An 8,372-nucleotide genomic window follows, 5' to 3' on the forward strand; every position below is an offset into this window, starting at 1 on the left:
CAGGAACTGATGTGCATCTACTATATGCATGTATATACTGTATATGTAAAGTGCTCCATAAACTGATTGTGTTATTTAAGTGTAATAAATACATTTATTCATATATCATGTAAGACTGCAATATAAACACAAATTGCAATTGAAATTATGTTGGCAGGAAGGGAATTCATTTAAAATTCCTATTCCTAATTAAAAAATAAGGAGGCAGCACAGTGGCTAAATGGTTAACTCTTCTGCCTGGCAGTACTAGGGTCATTGGTTCTAATCCCAACCATGGCACCACCTGCCTGGGGTTTGCATGTTCTCCCTGTGCCTGCGTGGGTTTCCTCCGGCTGCTCTGGTTTCCTCCCACACGCCAAAGACATGCTGGTAGGTTGTTTCCTGTCCAAATTGGCCCTAGTATGTATGAATGTGAGTTGGGGACCTTAGATTGTACACTCCTTGAGGGTTAGGGACTGATGTGAATCTAATATATATATATATATATATATATATATATATATATACACAGTGGGGATCGAAAGTTTGGGCACCCCAGCTAAAAATTTGTATTAATGTGCATAAAGAAGCCAAGGAAAGATGGAAAAATCTCCAAAAGGCATCAAATTACAGATTAGACATTCTTATAATATGTCAACAAAAGTTAGATTTTATTTCCCTCATTTACACTTTCAAAATAACAGAAAACAAAAAAATGGCATCTGCAAAAGTTTGGGCACCCTGCAGAGTTAATATCTTGTACTGCCCCCTTTGGCAAGTATCACAGCTTGTAAACGCTTTTTGTAGCCAGCCAAGAGTCTTTCAATTCTTGTTTGAGGTATCTTTGCCCATTCTTCCTTACAAAAGTCTTCCAGTTCTTTGAGATTTCTGGGCTGTCTGTCACGCACTGCTCTTTTAAGGTCTATCCATAGATTTTCAATTATGTTGAGGTCAGGAGATTGTGAAGGCCATGGCAAAACCTTCAGTTTACGCCTCTTGATGTAATGCCCCGTGGATTTCGAGGTGTGTTTAGGATCATTATCCATTTGTAGAAGCCATCCTCTCTTTAACTTCAGCTTTTTCACAGATGGCATCAAGTTACCATCCAAAATTTGCTGAAATTTTATTGAATCCATTTTTCCTTCTACTCGTTAGATGTTCCCTGTGCCACTGGCTGCAACACAACCCCAAAGCATGATTGATCCAACCCCATGCTTAACAGTTGGACAGAGGTTCTTTTCATTAAATTCTGTGCCCCTTCTTCTCCAAACGTACCTTTGCTCATTCCGGCCAAAAAGTTCAATTTTAGCCTCATCGGTCCACAGAAGTTGTTTCCAAAATGCATCAGGCTTGTCTATATGTTCATTTGCAAAGTTCAAACGATGATTTTTGTGGTGAGGACGTAGAAGAGGTTTTCTTCTGATGACTCTTCCATGAAGACCATATTTGTACAAGTATCTCTTTATAGTGGAATAGTGTACCACAACTCCAGTGTCTGCCAGATCTTTCTGGAGGGATCGTGCAGTCAAACGTGGGTTTTGAATTGTTTTTCTCACAATCCTGCGAGCTGTTCTGTCTGATATTTTTCTTGGTCTTCCAGATCTTGCTTTAACTTCCACTGTTCCAGATGACTGCCATTTCTTAATTACATTCCGAACAGAGGATATTGACATCTGAAAACGCTTTGCTATCTTCTTATAGCCTTCTCCAGCTTTGTGAGCGTCAACTATTTTCAGTTTCAGTTTTCTAGACAACTGCTTAGAAGAACCCATGGTGCTGATTGTTGGGGCAAGGTCAGATGAATCTGGGCATTTAAAACGTTTGAGATTGACATCACCTGGTCTTCCCAGACGATGATTGAGAACAATCCATGACACTGGCAGGTCTCAGCTTTGCAAAGGGGGCAGTGCATGCTATAAATTCTGCAGGGTGCCCAAACTTATGCAGACGCCATTTTTTTGTTTTCTGTTATTTTGAAAGTGTAAATGATGGAAATAAAATCTAACTTTTGTTGACATATTATAAGAATGTCTAATCTGTAATTTGATGCCTTTTGGAGATTTTTCCATCTTTCCTTGGCTTCTTTATGCACATTAATACAAATTTTTAGCTGGGGTGCCCAAACCTTCGATCCCCACTGTATATGTACAGTATGTATATATGTATATATATATATATACACACACACACACAGTATCTCACAGAAGTGAGCACACCCCTCACATTTTTGTAAATATTTTATTATATCTTTTCATGTGACAACACTGAAGAAATGACACTTGGCTACAATGTAAAGTGGTGAGTGTTCAGCTTGTATAACTGTATAAATTGTATAAATTTGCTTGCCCCTCAAAATAACTCAACACACAGCCATTAATATCTAAACCACTGGCAACAAAAGTTGAGTACACCCATAAATGAAAATGTCCAAATTGTTCCCAATTAGCTATTTTCCCTCCCCCGTGTCATGTGACTTGTTAGTGATACAAGGTCTCAGATGTGAATGGGGAGCAGGTGTGTTACATTTCGTGTTATTGCTCTCACTCTCTCATACTGCTCACTGGAAGTTCAACATGGCAACTCATGGCAAAGATCTCTCTGAGAATCTGAAAAAAAATTGTTGCTCTACATAAAGATGGCCTAGGCCAGTGGTGGGCAACCTTTTTTTTCAACTGAGCCAAATCTCGCCAAAACCACGATTGAAATTTATTTTGAGAGCCACATTTTTAAAACTGAAAATACATAGGATGGTACACTGTTTTTAGTTTCAATAAGTTTTTATAGTAATTCATCCCCCATATAGTAATTCATCCCCCATATAGTAATTCATCCCCCATATAGTAATTCATCCCCCCTATAGTAATTCATCCCCCCTATAGTAATTCATCCCCCATAGTAATTCATCCCCCCTATAGTAATTCATCCCCCATATTAATTCATCCCTCATATAGTAGTAGCAAGTAGTAAGCCAAGTCCCCCCTGTGTCAATTCACTTACCTTTGCTCCGCGCGTTCCTCTCGCCGTGTTCCCGCGCCGTTCCGGTCTTCAGGGCGGACTGTGAGAGGAGCCTAGCTCCTCTCACGTTCGTCACGCTGCCCCGCCTACACACATCCTGACAGCCAATCACTGGCTATCAGGATGTGAGTGGCAGCGAGACTGGCCAATCATTGCATTTGAGCGCGCTGCCCTGGCTGTTTTTTTTTGGATCACGCTGCAGAGTCCCTGCCACCCGAGAGGAGGGAGGGGAGCGGGCGCCCGGCACACAAGAGCCGCATTAAAGCGTGTAAAGAGCCGCATGTGGCTTGCGAGCCACGGCTTGCCGACCACTGGCCTAGGCTATAAGAAGATTGCCAAGACCCTGAAACTCAGAACAGACCTTGCCATGGTTGACCAAAGAAGTTGAGTTCACGTGCTCAGCTTCATATCCAGAGGTTGTCTTTGGGAAATAGAAGTATGAGTGCTACCAGCATTGCTGCAGAGGTTGAAGGGGTGGTGGGTCAGCCTGTCAGTGCTTAGACCATACACCGCACACTGCATCAAATTGGTCTGCTTGGATGTCGACCCAGAAGGAAGCCTCTTCTAAAGATGATGCGCAAGAAAGCCTGCAAACAGTTTGAAGACAAGCAGACTAGGACATGGATTACTGGAACTATGTCCTGTGATCTGATGAGACTAAGATAAACTTACTTGGTTCAGATGGTGTCAAGCGTGTGTGGCAGCAACCAGGTGAGGAGTACAAAGACAAGTGTGTCTTGCCTACAGTCAAGCATGGTGGTGGGAGTGTCATGGTCTGGGGCTGCATAAGTGCTGCCAGCGCTGCGGACCTACAATTAATTGAGGGAACCATGAATGCCAACATGTACTGTGACATACTGAAGCAGAGCATGATCCCCTCCCTTTGGAGACTGGGCCGCAGGGCAGTATTCCAACATGATAACGACCCCAAACACACCTCCAAGATGACCATTGCCTTGCTAAAGAAGCTGAGAGTAAAGGTGATGGACTGGCCAAGCAAATCTCCAGACCTAAACTCTATGAGCATCTGTGGGGCATCCTAAAATGGAAGGTGGAGGAGCGCAAGGTCTCTAACATCCACCAGCCCTGTGATGTCCTCATGGAGGAGTGGAAGAGGACTCCAGTGACAACCTGTGAAGCTCTGGTGAACTCCATGCCCAAGAGAGTTAAGGCAGTGCTGGAAAATAATGGAGGCACAAAATATTGACACATTGGGCCCAATTTGGACATTTTCACTTAGGGGTGTACTCAATTTTGTTGCCAGCGGTTTAGACATTAATGGCTGTGTGTTGACTTATTATGAAGGGACAGCAAATTTATACTGTTATACAAGCTGTACACTCACTACTTTACATTGCAGCAAAGTGTCATTACTTCAGAGTTGTCACATGAAAAGACATATTACAATATTTACAAAAATGTGAGGGATGTACTCACTTCTGTGAGATACTGCGTGTGTGTGTGTATATATATATATATATATATATATATACAGTTGTGTTCAAAATAATAGCAGTCAGACATCACTAACCTGATCAATCACTGTTTTTGGTAGAAATTATATTTCTACATGGCAAATAATTTACTAGCAGGTGTAGTAGAGTAATAGGAATCCAACAGACCCAACAGTCATGACATGCCTGCTGCTGATTCTGTGTAATTGAATCACTAATTGAAAGGGGCATGTTCAAAATAATAGCAGTGTGGAGTTCTATTAGTGAGATCATTCATTCTTTGAAAAACAGGTGGCATTTATTGCCCTTATTTAAGGAAGGAAGGCAGCTAATGTTGTACATGCTGGTTACAGTGCATTTCTCTCTGAAATTCTGAGGAAAATGGGTCGTTCCAGACATTGTTCAGAAGAACAGCGTACCTTGATTAAAAAGTTGATTGGAGAGGGAAAAACATATAAAGAAGTGCAGAAAATGATAGGCTGCTCAGCTAAAATGATTGCAAATGCTTTAAAATATCAACCAAAACCTAAAAGAAGTGGAAGAAAGCGAAAAACTACCATTCGAATGGATAGAAGAATAGCCAAAATGGCAAGGACTCAGCCAACAATCAGCTCCAGGAAGATCAAAGAAGGTGTAAAGTTACCTGTGAGTACTGTTACAATTAGAAGATGCCTATGTGAACCCAAGCTATCTGCACGAAGCCCCCGCAAAGTCCCACTGTTGAAAAAAAGACGTGCTGAAGAGGTTACAATTTGCCAAACAGCACATTGACTGGCCTAAAGAGAAATGGCGCAACATTTTGTGGACTGATGAAAGTAAGATTGTTCTTTTTGGGTCTAGTGGCCGGAGACAGTTTGTCAGACGACCCCCAAACACTGAATTCAAGCCACAGTACACTGTGAAGACAGTAAAGCATGGTTGCGCAAGCATCATGATATGGGGATGTTTCTCATACTACGGTGTTGGGCCTATTTATCGCATACCAGGGATCATGGATCAGTTTGAATACATCAGAAATCTTGAAGAGGTCATGCTGCCTTATGCTGAAGAGGAAATGCCCTTAAAATGGGTGTTCCAACAAGACAACGACCCTAAACACACCAGTAAACGTGCAACATCTTGGTTCCAGACCAACAAGATTGAAGTTATGGAGTGGCCAGCCCAATCCCCGGATCTTAATCCAATAGAAAACTTGTGGGGTGACATCAAAAATGCAGTTTCTGAGGCAAAACCAAGAAATAGAGAAGAACTGTGGAATGTAGTCCAATCATCCTGGGCTGGAATACCTGTTCACAGGTGCCAGAAGTTGGTTGACTCCATGCAACACAGATGTACAGCAGTTCTCAGAAACAGTGCTTTATACAACTAAATATTAATTAAGTGATTCAAAGGAAAGCAAAATCTTCAAACATTTTTCAGTTTATATAGTGAATGTTTGAGTTTGTAAAGAAGAATACAAACACTGCTATTTTTTTGAACAGTCTAATATTCACTTTTCTTCAATTTTTTTAGAGGAACAACACAAATTTGATATATTTTTCTTCATGTTTTGATTTGGAATAGAATGTGTAGTGTTCCCAATGCATTTGTGTGTATGGAAATAAAAGCTATTAGAAGGATTTTGAGCTTTATTCACTTTTTTCAACACACTGCTATTATTTTGAACACAACTGTATATATGTATATATATAGGTGCTGCGTAAATTGTCGGCACTATATAAGTACCTATAATAAATAAAATAAGTTACAGCTCTCACCACTCCCAAAAGCAACCTGAGGAAGGGAGGCGCTGCGTTGTCAGAACTCAGCCCTCTCACAACGCAGGGTAATAAAGAGTGAGTTTTTAAATCCCTGATGCCAACCTTCTTTCATGATTATAGATTTTGACCATTCTCAACACAGACTGCAAAGCAGCAACCACACAGAACAGATATAGACCACCTAATTTCTGGCTAGAGGATGTCCAGCATCTTCTAGCCCTCCCTCAACTTTACTGTACCTGGCCCACCACTTTCATTAATTACATTTTAATTGTAGAGACTGAGCATCACATGTGGACATTGCCTAGGGCATGCTGCATCCAGATATAGCCTCTGTAGTAATGCCTACTTCTGAATGACATCCGCCCATTAGGGCATTTTGATATTTGTACAACTCCTTCAAAGAGCCAGTGATGAAAATTGTTGATTGTTTTTTATTCATTAGCATGCTAATTAGGGGGTAGGAGGAACCAGGGAGGCAAAATCAGTGATTTCTGGTTTTTAGTCAATATGGGCCAGTATTTTGAAGAGGCAGTTGTAATAATCATGCTTCAGGGCTACCTAATTCATTTCAGTTCACCAAGGGACATGTTGAACAGTTGCATCTTACAAATGTAATTGTCCTTGTTTTGGCTATTAACAAATGCCCATAACAACACTTACAACATTGTGTTTGTTCTGTTTTTACATGGACTCTTGCCACAGTACTCATCACAAAGCCCCCATTGTGTAGAATCTAATCTGCCTAAACACATGGCAGAAGTATAATTAGCACAGAGAGTCTATGACTGGTGCAGCTACAACAAATATCCGTTATGTAATGAAAGTACAAACGGGGTTCTTATATTTTTGCCATACAACAGTCTATATGCAATGCCAGATATAAAAATGCATCTTTTAAAGTAAATATTACAAATTTGCTTGAACTAAAAATTCATTTTTTAAGATTAAACTGAAACAGGACACGTGTGCGATGCAACGCTGCACAATGCAGTGTTTTATGTATGCTTGCAATCTACAGCTATTTTCTAGCTGTTCTGTGATTCCCACACTGAAAAAGACTTGACAGCTGCTGTATTATTGTAGCTGCATAATGTATTTCTGTTGTTATTATAAAGGACCAACTGGCTTATGCCAAGGAAGCTGTTAATGTTATGAATAAATATGCATGCCAAACTTTAGGAACTAACTTAATTTATTTGACATAAGGATTGTGCAAGGCATGCATAAACCAGTTATTCAGATAATATGGTGATTTCAGTGTTAATTATAACAACCATTTGTACATCTATAGATGGCATATAAGTGACAGCTAGAAAATGTGTGCCTGTGCTAAAGATTACGCAATTGATCCCCCCCTTTTATGTTTTTTTTTTCTGTTTAGTTTTTTTCCCCAGGGTGAGCCAATGATTGTGATATTGATGGGAGACATCCCGGCGGTCAGTTTCTACGACTCTACAGTGAATACTTACTGTATACTACCAGGTTTTGCAGTACTTCTGGTCATGAGCTCGGTGTATCTTCAAGTTTATTACTCTAGATGACCAAACATTAAACTGTTCTCTGTTACATGAACTCCTGCGTAGGTCATACTCGTTCTTATGAATCTGTACATTGTTTTTTTTATTCTTTTGAACAACTGTTTAATTATGTATCGCTTATGTTCCCATGCTCTGTTGATCTATTCAATAGAAAAAAGTTTGGTACCAGAAAATGTGTGATTGTCCATGAACAAGGTAATTTAGGAATAATCATTACATCTACAGTAAGGTTCATATATATTTGGACACAGGCACAATTTTAGTTTATTTCAGGTATTTACCAAAACATATTCAAGCTATAGTTATATAATGGATATGGGCTGAACACTCTAAGGTTTAATCCGAAGGTATGTACATCCAACGTGGAGGAAAGGTTTAGGAATTACAGCTCTTAAGAGTAGCCATCCCCCCTTTTTTCAAGGGACCAAAAGCAATTGGACAATTGAATCATAAGTTGTTTCATGGCCAGGTGTGGGCTACTCCTTTGTTATTTCTTCATCAATTAAGCAGGTAAAAGGTCTGGAGTTGATTCTAAGTGTGGTATTTGCATTTGGAATCTATTGCTGTGAACCTACATCATGCGTTCAAAGGAGCTGTCCATGCAAGTGACAGGCCATTGTAAG

The sequence above is a fragment of the Staurois parvus genome, unplaced genomic scaffold (assembly GCF_062004578.1).
Source record: "Staurois parvus isolate SC_StPar_1 unplaced genomic scaffold, SC_StPar_1.0 ptg000096l, whole genome shotgun sequence".
NCBI lineage: Eukaryota > Metazoa > Chordata > Amphibia > Anura > Ranidae > Staurois > Staurois parvus.